Source organism: Bombina bombina, chromosome 2, assembly GCF_027579735.1.
Source record: "Bombina bombina isolate aBomBom1 chromosome 2, aBomBom1.pri, whole genome shotgun sequence".
Classification (NCBI taxonomy): Eukaryota; Metazoa; Chordata; class Amphibia; order Anura; family Bombinatoridae; genus Bombina; species Bombina bombina.
In genome coordinates, this window is record NC_069500.1 from 523,038,479 (window position 1) to 523,057,264 (window position 18,786).

The following is an 18,786-nucleotide window of genomic DNA, read 5'->3' on the forward strand; positions in this document are numbered from 1 at the left end:
GTAGTTAAGAGTTTTATGGGCTAACGCCGTAACATAAAACTCTTAACTAAAGTGCTAAAAAGTACACTAACACCCATAAACTACCTATTAACCCCTAAACCGAGCCCCCCCCCCCCCCCACATCGCAAACACTTAAATACATTTTTTAACCCCTAATCTGCCGATCGGACATCGCCGCCACTTCAATAAATATATTAACCCCTAAGCCGCCGCACTCCCGCCTCGCAAACACTAGTTAAATTTTATTAACCCCTAATCTGCCGTCCCTAACATCGCCGACACCTACCTACATTTATTAACCCCTAATCTGCCGCCCCAACGTCGCCGCAACTATATTAAATGTATTACCCGCCTAAACCTAAGTCTAACCCTAACACCCCCCTAACTTAAATATAATTTAAAATAATCTAAATAAAATTACTACAATTAACTAAATTATTCCTATTTAAAACTAAATACTTACCTATAAAATAAACCCTAAGCTAGCTACAATATAACTAATAGTTACATTGTAGCTACCTTAGGGTTTATTTTTATTTTACAGGGAAGTTTGTATGTATTTTAACTAGGTAGAATAGTTTTTAAATAGTTATTAACTATTTAATAACTTCCTAGTTAAAATAAATACAAATATACCTGTAAAATAAATCCTAACCTAAAAATTACACCTAACACTACACTATCATTAAATAAATTACCTAAATTAACTACAATTAATTACAATTAAATTAAATAAACTAAATTACGGGAAAAAAAAATAATTTAAAAAAATTCAAACTAATTATACCTTATCTAATCCCCCATATAAAATAAAAAAGCCCCCCAAAATAATAAAAATACCTACACTATACTAAATTACAAATAGCCCTTAAAAGGCAATTTTTGCGGGGCATTGCCCCAAAGTAATCAGCTCTTTTACCTGTAAAAAAAAAGACAATACACCCCCCAACATTACAACCCACCACCCACACACCCAACCCTACTCTAAAACCCACCCAATCCCCCCTTAAAATAAAACCTAACACTAACCCCCTGAAGATCACCCTACCTTGAGACGTCTTCACCCAACCGGGCAGAAGTGGTCCTCCAGAGGGTCCGAAGTCTTCATCCTATCCTAGCAGAAGAGGTCCTCCAGATGGGCAGAAGTCTTCATCCAGGCGGTATATTCGTCCATCCGGAGCGGAGCGGGTCCATCTTCTAGACATCCGACGCGGAGCATCCTCTTCCTTCCGATGACTAACACTAAATGACGGTACCTTTAAGTGACGTCATCCAAGATGGTGTCCCTTCAATTCCGATTGGCTGATAGAATTCTATCAGCCAATCGGAATTAAGGTAGAAAAAATCCTATTGGCTGATCCAATCAGCCAATAGGATTGAGCTTGCATTCTATTGGCTTATCCAATCAGCCAATAGAATGCGAACTCAATCCTATTGGCTGATTTGATCAGCCAATAGGATTGAAGTTCAATCCTATTGGCTTATTGGATCAGCCAATAGGATTTTTTCTACCTTAATTCTATCAGCCAATCGGAATTGAAGGGACGGTACTTAAAGGTACCGTCATTTAGTGTTAGTCATCGGAAGGAAGAGGATGCTCTGCATCGGATGTCTTGAAGATGGACCCGCTCCGCTCCGGATGGATGAAGATAGAAGATACCGCCTGGATGAAGACTTCTGCTCGTCTGAAGGACCTCTTCTGCCCGGATAGGATGAAGACTTCTGACCCTCTGGAGGACCACTTCTGCCCGGTTGGGTGAAGACATCTCAAGGTAGGGTGATCTTCAGGAGGTTAGTGTTAGGTTTTATTAAGGGGGGATTGAGTGGGTTTTAGAGTAGGGTTGGGTGGTGGGTTGTAATGTTGGGGGGGTATTGTCTTTTTTTTTTACAGGTAAAAGAGATGATTACTTTGGGGCAATGCCCCACAAAAAGCCCTTTTAAGGGCTATTTGTAATTTAGTATAGGGTAGGGCTTTTTATTATTTTGGGGGGCTTTTTTATTTTATTAGGGGGATTAGATTAGGTGTAATTCGTTTTAAAAAATTGTAATTATTTAATTTTTTTCTGTAATTTAGTGTTTTTTCTTCTTCGTAATTTAGTTTATATAATTTAATTGTAGTTAATTTAATGATAGTGTAGTGTTACGTGCAATTGTAACTTAGGTTAGGATTTATTTTACAGGTATATTTGTATTTATTTTAAGTAGGAAGTTATTAAATAGTTAATAACTATTTAGTAACTATTCTACCTAGTTAAAATAAATACAAAGTTGCCTGTAGAATAAAAATAAACCCTAAGATAGATACAATGTAACTATTAGTTATATTGTAGCTATCTTATGGTTTATTTTATAGGTAAGTATTTAGTTTTAAATAGGAATAATTTATTTAATAATAGTATTTTTATTTAGATTTATTTAAATTATATTTAAGTTAGGGTTAGACTTAGGTTTAGGGGTTAATAACTTTATTATAGTGGCGGCGACGTTGGGGGAGGCAGATTAGGGGTTAATAATTGTAGGTAGGTTGTGACGACATTGGGTTCATGTTAGGGTGTTTGGTGTAGACATAAAAAGTATTTTCCCATAGGAATCAATGGGGCTGCGTTAGGAGCTGAACGCTGCTTTTTTGCAGGTGTTGATTCCTATGGGGAAATTGTGCACAAGCACGTTTTACCTGCTCACTGCTACCGTAAGCAGCGCTGGTATTGAGGTGAGATGTGGAGCTAAATTTTGCTCTCTGATCACTTTTTTGAGGCTAACGCCGGGTTTAAAAAGCCTGTAATACCAGCGTTGTTTGTAGGTGAGCGGTGAGCATAAACTGTGCGTTAGCCCCGCAAGCCTTACCGACAAAAACTCGTAATCTAGCCGATTATGTTTTAGCAGCAAATACAGAAGTAACAATAACTTTAAACGTTTAAATGTCAATGCATGGTTGGCGATTGTTTGGGTTGTATTAAGCATGTTATTGACCCTTAAAAAAACACAAAAAAATACTACTATTTATTTTATTTGCAAAACATTGGATATTTGATACGAAAGATACCGTAGCTAGCTCTGTCTGCTACAGTAACAACTCCTGATTGGCTACTCCAAATAAGTAGTGGGTAGAGTTTGGCTATTAAAAACACAAAGGTTTTAATGCATACAATTTTTTTCACTCACCCAATATGTTTGTTTATTGTAAGACTGCATAAAAAATAATATAACAGGGGCACTAAAGTCAAAATTAAACTTCCATTGTCAAAATGTCCTCAATCTTTTTATATACCCGTTTTTGAGGCATCCACTCCTACTGAGCATGTGCAAGAGTTCACTTTGTATACTTATGAGTCTGTAATTGGATAATGGTGGTTACGTGATACAGGGGTGGACAAATTGAAGTAAATTTTAAAAATTTTAGAGAAAAAAAATCTATTCATTTAAAATTCAAATTAAGTGCTAACTTAACAATGCATTATTTGATTATGAAATTCTACTTTGTTTAATGGTCCTTAAATATAGCTTGATATTTGCCCTCCACTAATATCACCAACTCTAGGTGCTCAGGAAATATACTGCATATAATCCACGATTAAATTACCAGCCTGACACTCTCATTGTATCAACATGGGCTGAATAAAACGTTGATACAAGGACAATGCCAGGCTGATAATTTAACTGTGGAATAGATAGATAGATTATTATTGTTTTAGTTTAATGTTATTATTATTAAAAACACTCAAGAAGGAAAAAAAATCCAATGGCACCACATATAAATGTAAATATTTATGAACTGCCTATAAAGAGAGTCCATGGCTTCATTCCTTACTGTTGGGAAATACAACACCTGGCCACCAGGAGGAGGCAAAGACACCCCAGGCAAAGGCTTAAATATCCCTCCCACTTCCTCATTACCCCAGTCATTCTTTGTCTTTCGTCACGTTAGGAGGTGACAGAGAAGTGTCAGAAGATTCGGAGAGTCCTGCAAAAGGGTATCTGCCTTTCGAGATAGGACTGGAGTTTTAAGTAGTCATGTCAACCTCTCAGTGAGAGTATTGCTGAAAGTTAGAGTCTGGAGATGCAGGGAAAGTTTTTCTGCTAAACCATCCAGACTACTGCTAACAGCTCCTAAGCAATCAGTGTTGGCGAGTTTTACTGCCTGCTTTCTCTCACTCAAGCCCATGTCAGGGGCACTGCTGTAAGACTGTCACACTCGAGAGGCTGTGTTCTATTCAACAGCATGGATCCTCAAGGTAAGATTGTTTCGATTTTTACACATAAAACTCTATAACAGGGTCACAGTGTGGCTCCTTTATACCTTGATAGGATCCAGGGTTAATATCCTCTGAAGTGGGTTTATTGAACAGTTGGCGTTAATTAATCAGTGTATTAATTATTTACATGCTGCTTTGTGTGATTTTTTCCTGGGCTGATAGACTGTGTGTTTTTGGATGGAACAAACAGGTTTCACTTTTAAGTTTTACTTTCATTTTGGAAAGTGTTGCACAGCTCCTATTACTTGCTGTACTTGTAAAAACAGGTAAATGTACTGTCTTGCACTTCATCAGACAGGTTGTGGTCTATGTTCATTTCCTTCATTCCAGCTGAGACTTGAACCTGAGGAGAGCGTTTGCTCTGTAAACTGTCTGGGTCTAGGAGGGGGTGAGTGCCCAGCCATTGGGAGTATAAAGGTGCAGTTTTCTATAATAAAAAACGTTTGTACTAAATCATACCTGTTTTTATTGTGAGGAGGCCGTGGTTTTCTCGCCCACTCAATTATGTTCCACATGCCTTAACACCGTTATAAAGTCTAAGAAGGGAGACAAGCCTGCTAAGTAGTCCTATTAGCCTTTCAGTGAGAGCATGGATGAAAGTTAGAGTCTGGAGATGCAGGGAGAGCCTTTCTGCGAAACCATCCCGACATATTAACAGCTCCTTAGGCAATCAGCGTTGACGAGTTTTGCTGCATGCTTTCTTCACTCAAGTCCATGTCAGAAGCAATGCTACTATCTGTCACACTTGAAGGGCCGTGTTCCTGTTCCACGGCGTAGATTCTGGTAAGATCATTTCATATTTTATACATGTATGATAACGCAAGAAGACAGGGTGACAGTGTGACTCCTTTTACCTGTATAGAATCAAGGGTTAATATCTCCTTAGGGGGATTATTGAACAGGGGGGGGGGAATAATCTTATATTTTTATTTGATTTTTTGCTGCTTTTATGTGTGAGATGTTATGGGCTCATAGGCTGTTATGGAATATACAGGTTTCACTTTGAGAGCCATGCAGCTTACAAGCTTAGCGCGCTTTCTCATAGCAGGGACGGTCGTGCATTGTGCACCACGTGATTCATTCCCTTTTTTCCTCACCGGGTGTCTATCAGAGAGGAGTCATAAATATCTGTACTGTCTGGGTCATGAGAGGTGGTGAGTGCCCCAGCCATTGGGGTATAAGGGTGCCATTTTTTTAATAAAATAAGATGTTTTATTTCTCTAGTTCTCCGGTTATTGCACTAGCGATGGAGGATTCTGTTACTTTAGAGGGCACTCCCTCTATTCCTAATGAGTAATTCCTGTTTATATGGTGAGGAGGCCTTAGTCCCGCCCTATCAATTATGTTCCATATGCCTTGATAATGTGATAATATCAAACATGTTTGTTGTCGTCTAGTGAGGTGCGTACCCTACATTCTTATATCTCTACACATGCAGTTTTCCCCTAACATTGCTGATCCTCCATCTAGAGGGGGCCTTTTTTTCACCAGACGTTACTGCGCAGTTCAGACAGCGGTGTCTGTGGCTTTTAATGCTTTACCTCGCCCTGCTAAGCGCAAGCAAAAAAGGTTACATATTGCACTCCTTCCCAGAGTACATCAGATAATTTATTAGATTTAACTAAGGGTTATCCGAGGATGAAGTTCTTTCTAAGAGTTCAGAGTATGAACATTCTGGGTCAGAGTCTGCTACCTCTAAACCTCCGGCTGCGGAGGAACCAGACTTTAGTTTAGGAATTTGCGCTTTCTTCTAAGGGAAGTTTTTGGCGAATTCAGAGGTTCCAGAGGCCAAATTGCCTGATGAACCTTTAATTCCTAAATTAGATAGATTTTGAGGACAGGGTGGTGGTACCTTATCCTTCCCTGTTCCTGTTAGATGGCGAACATTATTAAGAATGAATGGGACATGATTGGATTCCTTTTCCCCCCTCTTCTCCCTTTAACAAATTGTCCCCGGTCCTGGACTCTCAATGGAGTTGTGAGGTTCTGTCCCTAAATGGGATGGCATTATCTTCACCCTTGCTAAACTTACTACGATCCCGCTTGAGAATAGTTCTTAGTTTGAAAAGCCCATGGATAAAAGATGGAAACTCTGTTAAGAAAGATGTTTCAACATACAGGATATTTGTTTCAACCGGTGGCGGCTATTGCCGCGGTTACTGGAGAAACTACCTTCTGGTGTGACTCCTTATAGGATTTGATCAGGGTGGAGGATCCCCTCAACGTTACTCAGAAAAGATTTACGGCCTTGAGGGTTGTTAATTGTTTTATCTGTGCTGCTATTAGGCAGTTTATTTGCTTGAATGCTATGGCTTCAGCTTTTTCTGTTCAGGCCCGTCGGGCTCTGACTGAAGTCATGATCTGCGGATATGACTTCTAAGTCTAGACTTCTTCCTTCCCTTTAAGTGAATGATTTTGTCTGGTCCAGGCCTGGACTCAAATTATCTCCACGGTCACAGGGGGCAAGGGTATATGAGTATATTAACTCATTTAAGGGACGATTTTCGCTCTTTTCATTCTCATAAAGCCCATGTCAGCAGTCCTCTGCTAAGCCAGAGCAAACCAAGAGTTCTTGGAAGCCGGCTCAGTCCTGGAATAATGCCAAGCAGAGCAAAAATCTTGTTGAGTCTACGTCGACATGAAGAGTGGTCCCCGGTCCTTTTTCTGGATTGTGTAGGGGGCAGTATGTCGTTCTTTTCAGTCGCTTGGTTCAGGGACGTGCAGAATCCATAGGTCCTGGAGGTCATAGCTCAGGGTTACAAGATAGGTTTTAAGTCTCAGCCACCCAAGGGCAGATTCCTTCTGTCTTCCTGACTAGAAGGGAGGGAAGCCTTTCTGTGGTGTGTATGGGATCTGGCCTCTAGGAGTTATTGTCCCGGTGCCTATTGCAGTGAGAGGTTTGGGATACTATTCAAACCTTTTTGTTGTCCCTAAGATGGAGGGAACTTTCCGTTCCTATTCTGGACCTAAAGTGCTTAAGCAGGTTTTTAAATGTCCCCTCGTTTAAGATGGAGACAATAAGGTCCATTCTTCCCCTCTTCTGATAGTGGTAGTTCATGACCACAATAGATCTGAAGGCTGCTCGCTTCTCGTACCAATCCTCAAGGACCACTTCTAGTTCCTAAGGTTTGCATTACTGGACCAGCACTTCCAGTTTATTGTCCTTATGTTTGATCTAGCTGAAGAAATCTTTCGAAGAGTAGACCATTCAGAATATCTCCTCTGTCTTCTTCGATCCCATGGATGGCAGATAATCTAGAGAGAGTTCTCTTGTATCAAGTACCAGGGTAGAATTCTTGGGTACTATAATACTCTCCATAGACATGAGAATATTTCTAACAGACCAGAGACGTTGCAAGCTAGCTTCAACATGTCTTGCTTTCTAGATCTCCTTAAGGCCATCTGTGGCTCGGTGTACGATGTATGGAGGTGATTGGTCTCATGGTGTCCAGCTTGTACATCATTTCCTTTGCCAGGTTTCACCTCAGACTGTTGCAACTGCGCATGCTGAACTAGTGGAACGGCGATCATTTGGATCTGTCTCAACAGATTTCTCTGGACAATCAATCGGGAGAATCGCTCTCTTGATAGTTTTGTCCGGATCACTTATTCATTTATAATATGCAGACCCTCTTCCCATCAGGTTTAAACTCTGAATTGGATATCTCTCCTTTTCTAAATATTTAATGTTGATAGATAAGAATAAAAAATTGGTAATAAAACTTCACCTAAATTTGATTTGCATACTTGGAACATTTTATATACTACAAAGAAAATAGAATCCAATAGTTGAAATTTATTTTTATATATAGTTCTAGATGTATTTATTGATATTGATCTTTTAAAATTTATATTTGGTGTTTATGCTCAATGAACTACATTCTACTATTAAATATAAAGAGCATTGTTTTCTAATTATTCTATAAATCCATGGATCTTTGCAGTAATTTTATTTTGGTTTTATATCGATTGTATCCCCTTATTAAAGGGACATTAAACACTTTGAGATGGTAATATAAAATGATAAATTGTATATATAAAACAACTCTGCAATATACTTTCATTATTTATTTGTCCTCTTTGCCTGTAATTCCATTCTGATATTGTGAGCTTTTCAGTTCCTGTTAGAACACTGTTAAATCCAGCACAACCATTGGCTGCACACTCTAATGACCTATGTATAACTGTCCCTAATTGGCCACAGCAGAGAAGGTAACACAAGTTACAACATGGCAGCTCCCAGTGTTATATAGACACTAAAACTTTACACTTATTTTTTCACTTTTTAAAAAACTAATGAAACATTAAAAAATACATCTACATGTTAGTCATGGACTAATCTTTTCTTTGAATGCATCATTCTATCTAGCATGTATTTAGTGTTTAATGTCCCTTTAACTTGAAAGTGTATTTATTCATCTATTTACAAAAAAATCATAAAAAGTCCACTTAACAGAACAGAGGAATATACTCTGAACTAAATTCCACTTTTAAAAGATTGACTGAACCAACACACCACACTGACCAATAGAGTTAAGAGGAGGGATATTTAAATGCCCACTAAACCATACAGTGTTATACGTCTTGATAAAGCCCCCACAAGGGCGAAACGCGTTGACGTTTAAAGCAGAGACCATCAGGAGTCTAACAGCATCAAAGAAAGAATTTCACGGAAATCATCCTTCCCTGCAGGATCCTGTAATTAACAAGACACAGGGAAAACAAACGGCCGTTTGTTGAAAACCATCCCTCTTTCATTACGCTGGGGCGTGCGGCAGCACAGCTGATTTGGAGTAAGTCAGTCAGTAAAGCACAAGGTATTATCACCGCTGTGACGCTTGGCTCACAAACTGAACACAGAACTGGAGAATATACAGTAAGTCTGTGCTCGAAAATATAAGAGTCTGAAGACCCCGGTAAGACAAGCTTCTTTTCATATCAATAAGATACGAGACTTTATACACACCTATTGGTCAGATTAATTGATTGTCAGATGCGGCTTAATCCAATCCCTTAAAAACAGGATTGTATATTTTGATATTTAACTCTCCAAACCGGTCATCTACTGAATGAACTTTTAGCCTTTAAGCTAAATAACGATCATATTTTTTGCGAGAGTTATGATTGTTAAGGTGGATACAATTATATGATGATTAATTGTTGTGCAACTTTATAATGTTTTTTACTTTGTATTAATGCTATTATTGGTTAAGAAATTTTAAGAAAAGAAAATAAGAGATAGAAAACCAAGTTATTAATGTAAGGGAGACGTCCCCCGTTTTTAATTGTTTTTGAATTTTAATTGTTTATGAATTTATATATATACATTAAATTTTCATTGCATTCACATTAATAAATTAATAATATTTTTATAACAAAATCTTACAATATCGTCTTCTTGTACCTTTGAGCTCAATAGCGCTCCCTAACTTTTAAACTGTGTGCCTTTTGTCCGGATCACTTGTCCTGAGGGAAGTCCATCTTAAGACCATCCTGGGTGATTGTTACTACTGTTGCAAGTCTGTCAGGATGGGGAGCTGTTTGGGGTGCCAGTAAGGCTCTGGGCCTCTGGTCCCAGGAGGTAAAGCTCCCTCTTGATCTCATTTTGGATCTTCGGGCAATATACAATGCTCTGAAGGCTTGACCTCTTCTGGGTTCGTCCCATTTTATCAGATTCCAATCAAACAATCTATCTTCGGTGGCTTACATCAACCATCAGGGGGGGAACGAGAAGCTCCCTAGTTTTGAGGGAAGTATCTCTGATTCTGGTGTGGGGGAGAGAGACCCGCATTTGTTCGCTGTCAGCGATCCACATTCGGGGTGTGGACAACTGGGAAGCGGATTTTCTCAGCAGACAATCCTTTCATCCGGGAGAATGGTTTCTCCATCCCGAGTGTTTGCAGGAGGTACAGGGATCCTCAGGCGGAGCTAACAGATGCATTAGCGGTGCCTTGGAGGTTCAATCCAATTTATCCTTTCCGACCGTTGCCACTACTTCCTAGTGTAGTAGCTTGATTCAAACAGGCTTCAGTGATACTGACTGCTCTGTCTTGGCTGAGAAGGAAATGGTTCGCGGATCTAGTGGGGATGTCATCATCTCCTCTGTGGAAGTTACCTTTTTGCAGGGATCTGCTGACCAAGGTCTCTTTGTTCATCAATGTCTAGATTCTCTGAGGCTGACTGCGTGGAGATTGAACGCTTAGTCCTAGCCAAGAGAGGGTTTTCTGAGAGAGTTATTTTTACTCTCATTCAAGCTTGTAAGCTGGTTGCTCGTCGCATCTATCATAAGGTGTGGAGGACCTACTTATTCTGATCTCCAGGATGAACTGGAGAAGGGCTTTTCTGCAAGTCCTCTGAAGGGACTTTTTTCGGCCCTGTCTGTGTTACTGCACAAGAGGTTTGAAGAGCGTCCAGATGTGCAGCCATTTGTTAAGGCTCTGCTGGGATCAGACCTGTATTTAGATTTAAGGCTCCTCCTTGGAGTTTAAGGTTTTGCAACAAGCTCTGTTGAAGCCTATGCATGAAGTAGACATTAAACCTCTACTGATAACGGTTTCAGTACTGGTTTGGCTATCTGCTATATGTGGATGGGTGTCTTTTTTGGTAAGTATGTTTTCATTACTTAAAGGATTACTTTCTGTTATAATTTTTAAGCTAAACAACTAACATATTAAAGTTAATAAACATTAATTAAAACCTACTGACCTATATTTTCTCCAAAACGAAGTTTCATAACGTTCTAAAAGTTATATCTTTTATTCGCCGATGATGTCACGTTATCCTGCCCACTATTTTCAGCACTGCATGTTCAAAATACTTAAACCAATAACTTTGTGTTTAAAGCGCCATTTTGAAACCTAGGTATTGTAAACGGATTGGTACAGAGCAAAGGATACCCACGGAGTGGGTTTGGAAAACAATTAAATTTGCAGACGAGATTTCTGATATACGGAAGAGATATGTTAATGAAATGCTATTGATAAAAAGCGTATTTGGGGTAGTTAGTTAGTAACAGGCATAGAAAATATTTACTTACAGTGGCCCTTTAAGACACTCTCAGCTATGGTTTGGCACTTTATGTATTTATATAAAGTTCTAAATATATGTATTGTACTTATATTTGCCATGATTCAGGTTTTCAGTATATTTCCTTTTGCAGACTGTCAGTTTCATATCTGGGAAATGCTTTTTTTATGAAAAAAAAAAAGAAAAAAAAATTTCTTACCTGGGGTATAGTCTCTTTTTCCAATTGACTGTCTTTTAAATTTGCGGGCAGAATTAGGCTTGCGAGGGCGCAAAATGCCAGAGTTTATTGCGTCATTCTTGGCACAAGATTTTTTTGGCACAAAAGTTACGTTCATTTACGCAAATTCGGAATTTCCTTTGCGTCATCTATGATGCGAATGTGTCGTTTTTGGCACCAAAAAATATTTTTCTGTTTGTTGTGCGTCATACTTGGTGCCAAATATTTTCTTTATTTAAGACCCCATTTCTATTTGCCTCCTGCCTTTTTTCTATGTCAGAGGGCTATGCTGTTTGCATTTTTTCCCACTCCTGAAACTGCCATATAAGGAGATTGATAATTTTGCTTTATATGTTGTTTTTTTCTCTTACATTTGCAAGATATCTCAATCTGATCCTGTCTCAGAAATCACTGATGGAACCCTGCAGCCTGATAACAGTTCTACCAAAGCTAAGTGCATTTGTTGTAAACTTGTGGGGGTTATGCCTCCAGCTGTGGTTTTTAATAGTTGTCATGATAAACTTTTACATGCAGAGAATGTATCTATCAGTAGTAGTTCATCACCTGTTGCTGTTCCCTCAACATCTAATGCACAAGATATACCCGTGAATTTAAAAGAATTTATTGCTGATTCTATTCAGAAGGCTTTGTCTGCCTTTTCGCCTTCTAATAAATGTAAAAGGTCTTTTAAAACTTCTCATAAGGTTGATGAAGTTTCAAATGACCAGCAACATACTCAATTATCCTTCTCTGACGAGGATCTATCTGATTCAGAAGATTCTGCCTCAGATATTGACACTGACAAATCCTCTTATTTATTTAAAATGGAGTATATTCGTTCTTTGTTAAAAGAAGTGTTGATTACATTAGATATGGAGGAAACTAGTCCTCTTGATATTAAAACTAGTAAACGTTTAAATTCTGTTTATAAACCTCCTGTGGTTATTTCAGAGGTTTTTCCAGTTCCTGATGCTATTTCTGATATGATCTCTAAAGAATGGAATAGGCCTGGTACTTCTTTTATTCCTTCTTCAAGGTTTAAAAAATTGTATCCTTTGCCAGCAATTGGATTGGAGTTTTGGGAAAAGATCCCCAAAGTTGATGGGGCTATCTCTACTCTTGCTAAACGTACTACTATTCCTACGGAAGATAGTACTTCTTTTAAAGATCCTTTAGATAGGAAACTTGAGTCTTATCTAAGGAAATCTTATTTATATTCAGGTCATCTTTTTAGGCCTGCAATTTCTTTGGCTGATGTTGCAGCTGCTTCAACTTTTTGGTTGGAAACTTTAGCGCAACAAGTATCGGATCATGATTTGTCTAGCATTGTTAAGTTGATTCAACATGCTAATAATTTCATTTGTGATGCCATTTTTGATATCATCAAAATTGATGTTAAATCTATGTCTTTAGCTATTTTAGCTAGAAGAGCGTTGTGGCTCAAATCTTGGAATTCTGATATGACTTCCAGATTGCTATCTCTTTCTTTCCAAGGTAATAAATTATTTGGTTCTCAGTTGGATTCAATAATTTCAACTATCACTGGGGGGAAGGGAGTTTTTTTGCCTCAGGATAAAAGACCTAAGGGTAAATCTAAAGCTTCTAACCGTTTTCGTTCCTTTCAACAAAATAAGGAACAGAAACCTAATCCTTCCCCTTAGGAATCTGCTTCCAATTGGAAGCCTTCTTCAAATTGGAAGAAATCCTAGCCATTTAAGAGATCAAAACCAGCCCCCAAGTCCGCATGAAGGTGTGGCCCTCATTCCAGCTCAGCTGGTAGGGGGCAGATTAAAATTTTTCAAAGATGATTGGATCAATTCGGTCCAAAATCATTGGAATCAGAGTATTGTCTCTCAGGGGTACAGAATAGGATTCAGAGTAAGACCGCTTGTTAGAAGATTTTTTCTCTCACGCATTCCAGCAAACCCAGTTAAGGCTCAGGCTTTCCTAAAGTGTGTTTCAGACCCGGAGTTATCAGGGGTAATCATGACAGTTCCATTTCAGGAACAGGGTCTGGGGTTTTATTCAAATCTATTCATGGTCCCAAAGAAAGAAAATTAATTCAGACCAGTTTTGGATCTAAAGATTTTGAATCGATATGTAAGAGTACCAACTTTCAAAATGGTGACTATAAGGACTATTCTTCCTTTTGTTCAGCAAGGGCATTATATGTCCACAATAGACTTACAGGATGCATATCTTCATATTCCGATTCATCCAGATCACTATCAGTTCCTGAGATTCTCTTTCATAGACAAGCATTACCAATTTGTTGCTCTTCCTTTTGGCCTAGCGACAGCTCCAAGAATCTTTTCAAAGGTTCTAGGTGCCCTACTCTCTGTATTGCGGTATTTCCTTATTTGGACGATATCTTGGTACTCGCTCAGTCTTTACGTTCTGCAGAATCTCACACAAATCAACTAGTGTTGTTTCTTCGAAGACATGGTTGGAGGATCAATTTACCAAAAAGTTCTTTGATTCCTCAGACAAAGGTAACCTTTTTAGGCTTCCAGATAGATTCAGTGTCCATGACTTTGTCTCAAACAGACAAGAGACGTTTAAAATTGGTTGCAGCCTGTCGGAACCTTCAGTCTCAGTCATTCCCTTCAGTAGCTATGTGCATGGAAATTTTAGGTCTCATGACTGCAGCATCGGATGCGATCCCCTTTACTCGTTTTCATATGAGACCTCTCCATCGTTGTATGCTGAACCAATGGTGCAGGGATTATACAAGGATATCACAATTAATTTCCTTAAATCCCAATGTTCGACTTTCTCTGACTTGGTGGTTAGATCACCATCATATAATTTTAGGGGCCTCTTTCGTTCGTCCAACCTGGACTGTGATCACAACAGATGCAAGTCTTTCAGGTTGGGGAGCTGTCTGGGGATCTCTGACAGCACAAGGGGTTTGGAAATCTCAAGAGGCGAGATTACCAATCAATATTTTGGAACTCCGTGCAATTTTCAGGGCTCTTCAGATATGGCCTCTGTTGAAGAGAGAACCAGTTATTTGTTTTCAGACAGACAATATCACAACTGTGGCATATGTCAATCATCAGGGTGGGACTTACAGTCCCCAAGCTATGAAAGAAGTATCCCGGATACTTGCTTGGGTGGAATTCAGTACTTGTCTAATTTCTGCAGTCCATATCCCAGGTATAGACAATTGGGAAGCGGATTATCTCAGCCGTCAGACTTTACATCCGGGGGAGTGGTCCCTCCATCCAGATGTGTTTTCTCAGGTTGTTCAGATGTGGGGTCTTCCAGAAATAGAGCTGATGTCTTCTCATCTAAACAAGAAACTTCCCGGGTACCTGTCCAGGTCTCCTCAGGCGGAAGCAGTGGATGCGTTGACACTTCCTTGGTGTTATCAACCTGCTTATATTTTCCCGCCTCTAGTTCTTCTTCCAAAAGTGATCTCCAAAATCATCATGGAGCAATCATTTGTGTTGCTGGTGGCTCCAGCATGGCCTCACAGGTTTTGTTAAGTGGATCTTGTTCGGATGTCCAGTTGCCAACCTTGGCCACTTCAGTTAAAGCCGGACCCTCTGTCTCAAAGTCTGTTTTTCCATCAGGATCTCAAATCATTATATTTGAAGGTATGGAAATTGAACGCCTAGTGCTTAGTCATAGAGGTTTCTCTAACTCAGTGATTAATACTATGTAACAGGCTCGTATATGTGTTTCTAGAAAGATTTATTATCAAGTTTGGAAGACTTATATTTCATGGTGTTCTCATAAATTTTCTTGCCATTCTTTTAGAATTCCTAGAAATTTACAGTTTCTTCAGGATGGTTTGGATAAGGTTTTGTCTGCAAGTTAGTTGAAGGGACAAATCTGTACTGTATACAAAAAAAGTATTAAAAATATATTTAGGTTACATGTATAAGCTGCATTGTGCCATGTAAATATTGTCTAAATATCATAAGATATTGCTGTTTACACTCGGTTCCATTTCTTTCTCCAATCTGTCCCATTTTAAAGATGCATATATTCCAAAATCCAAACCTTTTACAGTCCCGAGCAGTTTGGTTAAAGGGTTTTCTGCCTGTGCCTGTATTATATTTCTGCAAACTAAAGTTATTTTCTAAAGATACTAGGTCTGCTGGAAAAAAATAAACGTGGTATAATTTGTGTGGGTACCTCACAAAAAAAAAAGTTTTAATTTTTTTGTGAAATGCAATGAGGGCTAAACAACTGGCGTTAAAATGGTTCAGCAGGGAAGTGGTTCATTTGTGTATCTGGTGATCTTCCAGAAAGTGCTCTTACAGATCATTAATTACTGTTGGGAATATCACTCCTGGCCAGCAGGAGGAGGCAAAGAGCACCACAGCAAAGCTGTTAAGTATCACTTCCCTTCCCACAAACCCCAGTCATTATCTTTGCCTTCAGTGCAAGGAGGAGGTGAAGTAATAGGTGTCTGTGTAAGATTCTTCTATCAAGATTTCTTTTTCATTTTGAAGCCAGGGCAGGCTTGCTCTTATCTTCCATAACAATCTGGGTATAGCTGTACTCCACATTAGTCTCCTCAGCAGGGCTGTGGTAGCTTTAAAGCAGTTAGGAACTTGTGGGGTGGGCCTCATTGTGTTTTCCTAACATCTTGCTGTCCTTTCTCAGAATGCCAGAGTAGGCTTACTCTGTTAATTTCTTTGGTCCTAGGTCTCTGTAAGGAGCGGCTTCCTCTCATACCTGGGACATTCAAGAATGCAGGTAAGTGCCATTTTTATTCTATAGCCTCTTATGGCCCTTTAACACATGTCTGCACTATGGGGCCTAATCCTGGGGATCAGGGTTACTTTTTGGCAGGGGCAGGGTTCTGTGTGGCGGTAGAGTTTGGGAATAGAAGAAATTTTATTTTCTTTATTGGTTGCTCAGAGTGGACTGCATAAATGTGCAGTCGTCTTATGCAGAGGCTGTTAGTTAAAATAATGGCTTATTTTTCGGCTAGACGTTTCCTAGCCGTTTCCTGGCATGACGCCATTAGGGGGTGTGTCTCTACTTGCTGCGCGCCGTTTCTCTTGTCCTGAGTTGCGGATCGAAGGAAGCTGCAATCCGTGTCGGTAGGAGTAGGTAGGCACTTCAGCATACCGCTGAGGTGTAGATGTGCTGAGGTCATTGTTTAAAGCATTTTTTTTTTTTTTTCAAAATTTTTTGCTCAAGTTAGACAGGAAAAATTCTTAAGGATTTTTAAGTTTTATTTTTTAAAGAGACCGTAACGTTAATTACAGTTGTGCTCATACTAAACTAAACAAATTCCTCAGAGTGCCGTCCTTCAAAATGGAGACTATCCGCTCCATTCTGCCCTTAATTCGAGAGGGTCAATTCATGACAACCATAGACCTGAAGGATGCGTACCTGCACGTTCCCATTCACAGGGATCATCACAAATATCTGAGGTCGCCTATCTAGACAAACATTTCCAATTTGTAGCGCTGCCATTTGGCCTCACCACAGCTCCCAGAATTTTCTCAAAGGTCTCTAAACCTCCCCCATCTGTCTGTCAGTACCTATAAACCCCTTTTTTTCTATTTTTTGTTTATTTTATGTTTTAGTGTAGTGGTCCCCCCCCCCCCCCCGATCGCCATTTATCCCCCCACCCCCAAACCCCTTTTCTATAGTGTAGCTGCCCCATCCCCCCCCTGACCTTTTTTTCTGTAGTAGGGTACTCCCTCCCCTTCCTTTTGCAGCTACCCCATTCCTCCTTGTGATTTTTTTCTGTAGTAGGGCACTCTCTCCCCTCCGCTGCTAAGCTGCCCACACCTCCCGCCGGCACCAGCAGATCGTTACAGATGGTGACACACAAAGTATAACCGTCTGTAATGATCAGGGGATCTGGCCTCAAATGGAAGCGGAGCACCAATCGCGTTCCTGCTCCATATGCGGCAGATGCCTGAAGCTTCAGGAGCTCCAGCTGTGAGAGCTGGAGCTCCTGACGTTGCCTTGTGCTGCAGGCTGTGCGCGCAACTGCCAATGGCGACAGATGTTACAAACGTGATTATGTTATATTTTTAAAAATGTGTAAGGCTGTTTTATATCATGACTTGCCGATTCAAACAGACCTAACCATACCTAATTAATAGTGATGACTTTACAAACAAGCCAACATTTCAAAAACATTCTTTAATATATTAATATGGTTTAAACATTGATGAGCTTTTTGACTTTCAAAGACGATCGCAACAAAATTTTTATTTCACGCTTTAGGCAGAGAATACAATTTTAAACAACTTTCCAATATACTTCTATTATCTAATTTGATTCATTCTCTTTGTATCCTTTGTTGAAGGAGCAGCAATACATTATTGCTAACTAGTTGAATGCAATAATGAGCCAATAACGAGACGTATATGTGCAGCCACCAATGTGCAGCTTCTGAGCCTACCTAGGTATCCTTTTCAACAAAGGATTTCAAGAAAACCAATTTAGATAGAAATAGGATAGTTATTTTAAAGTCAAATGTTATCTGAATTATGAAAGAAAAGTTGAAAGCTAAATAGGGTCTACTACCTTCATGATCTAATGACGCATACAGAAATTAGGAGTCGTTAGAGGTGAATAAACATAGTGCTTCGGTAACTAGTGAGGCTGCCAACTGGTTAATTTAGGCGGATTAATGAAAAAGTAGGTGTTAGGTAAAACTGTTGAACAACGTATTCATATATGAAGGGCATGAGTACGTTGCAGGGCAGCATCAGTCTAACTGTTGCTGGCATGTGTGTAACCTGAGCAGCCTTGTTTCTGCCCCTCCCTCTCGCCTCTGGCAGCCTCCTCCGCCATGTCTCCTCCCTGCGCTGCGGCCTGCTGGGTAATGATCAAGATGGCCGCAGAGCATGTCTGAGTGTGGCTCCCCTGCCGGAGACAGAGCCATCGTTGCCAATACAGGACGAAGACCAGGCCAGAGCCGCAGCGCTTCCCTTACCTCCCGCCTTTCTCTCGCTTTGCTCCCTACCCCTTGTTCTCCTTCATTCTTCCTGTCCATTCGACCTCCAAAGGCTCCCCTTATCCCTCCTCCCTTCCCCCATCCAGCCGGCTACCAGGGAAATGTTATCAGAAAACAAAGACTGGTAAGGGGATTCCGTTTGGGGGTGGGCTCATGGTTAGGCCATCCGGTAATCCCGTTCACCCGTTCCCTAATGATTAGTTACTGTGCTGGGTGGGAATGCTTCCTGATGTCGGCCAGCAGCCGTATGATGAGCAGGAGGGGGCTGGTTGTGGTGCTGTCGCAGTGTGCGTGCAGGATGGGAGCAGCCTGCAGTGTGTGTATAGCTGTTATACAGGCTACAATGT

At 39.9% G+C, this 18,786-nt stretch overlaps 1 protein-coding gene across 6 annotated transcripts in view; it reads left to right on the forward strand.

Moving 5' to 3' along the window:
- The window catches only part of ACIN1 (apoptotic chromatin condensation inducer 1), a 448,130-nt gene that overhangs the window by 368,840 nt on the left and 60,504 nt on the right, over nt 1–18,786 (forward strand). The window lies entirely within an intron of this gene.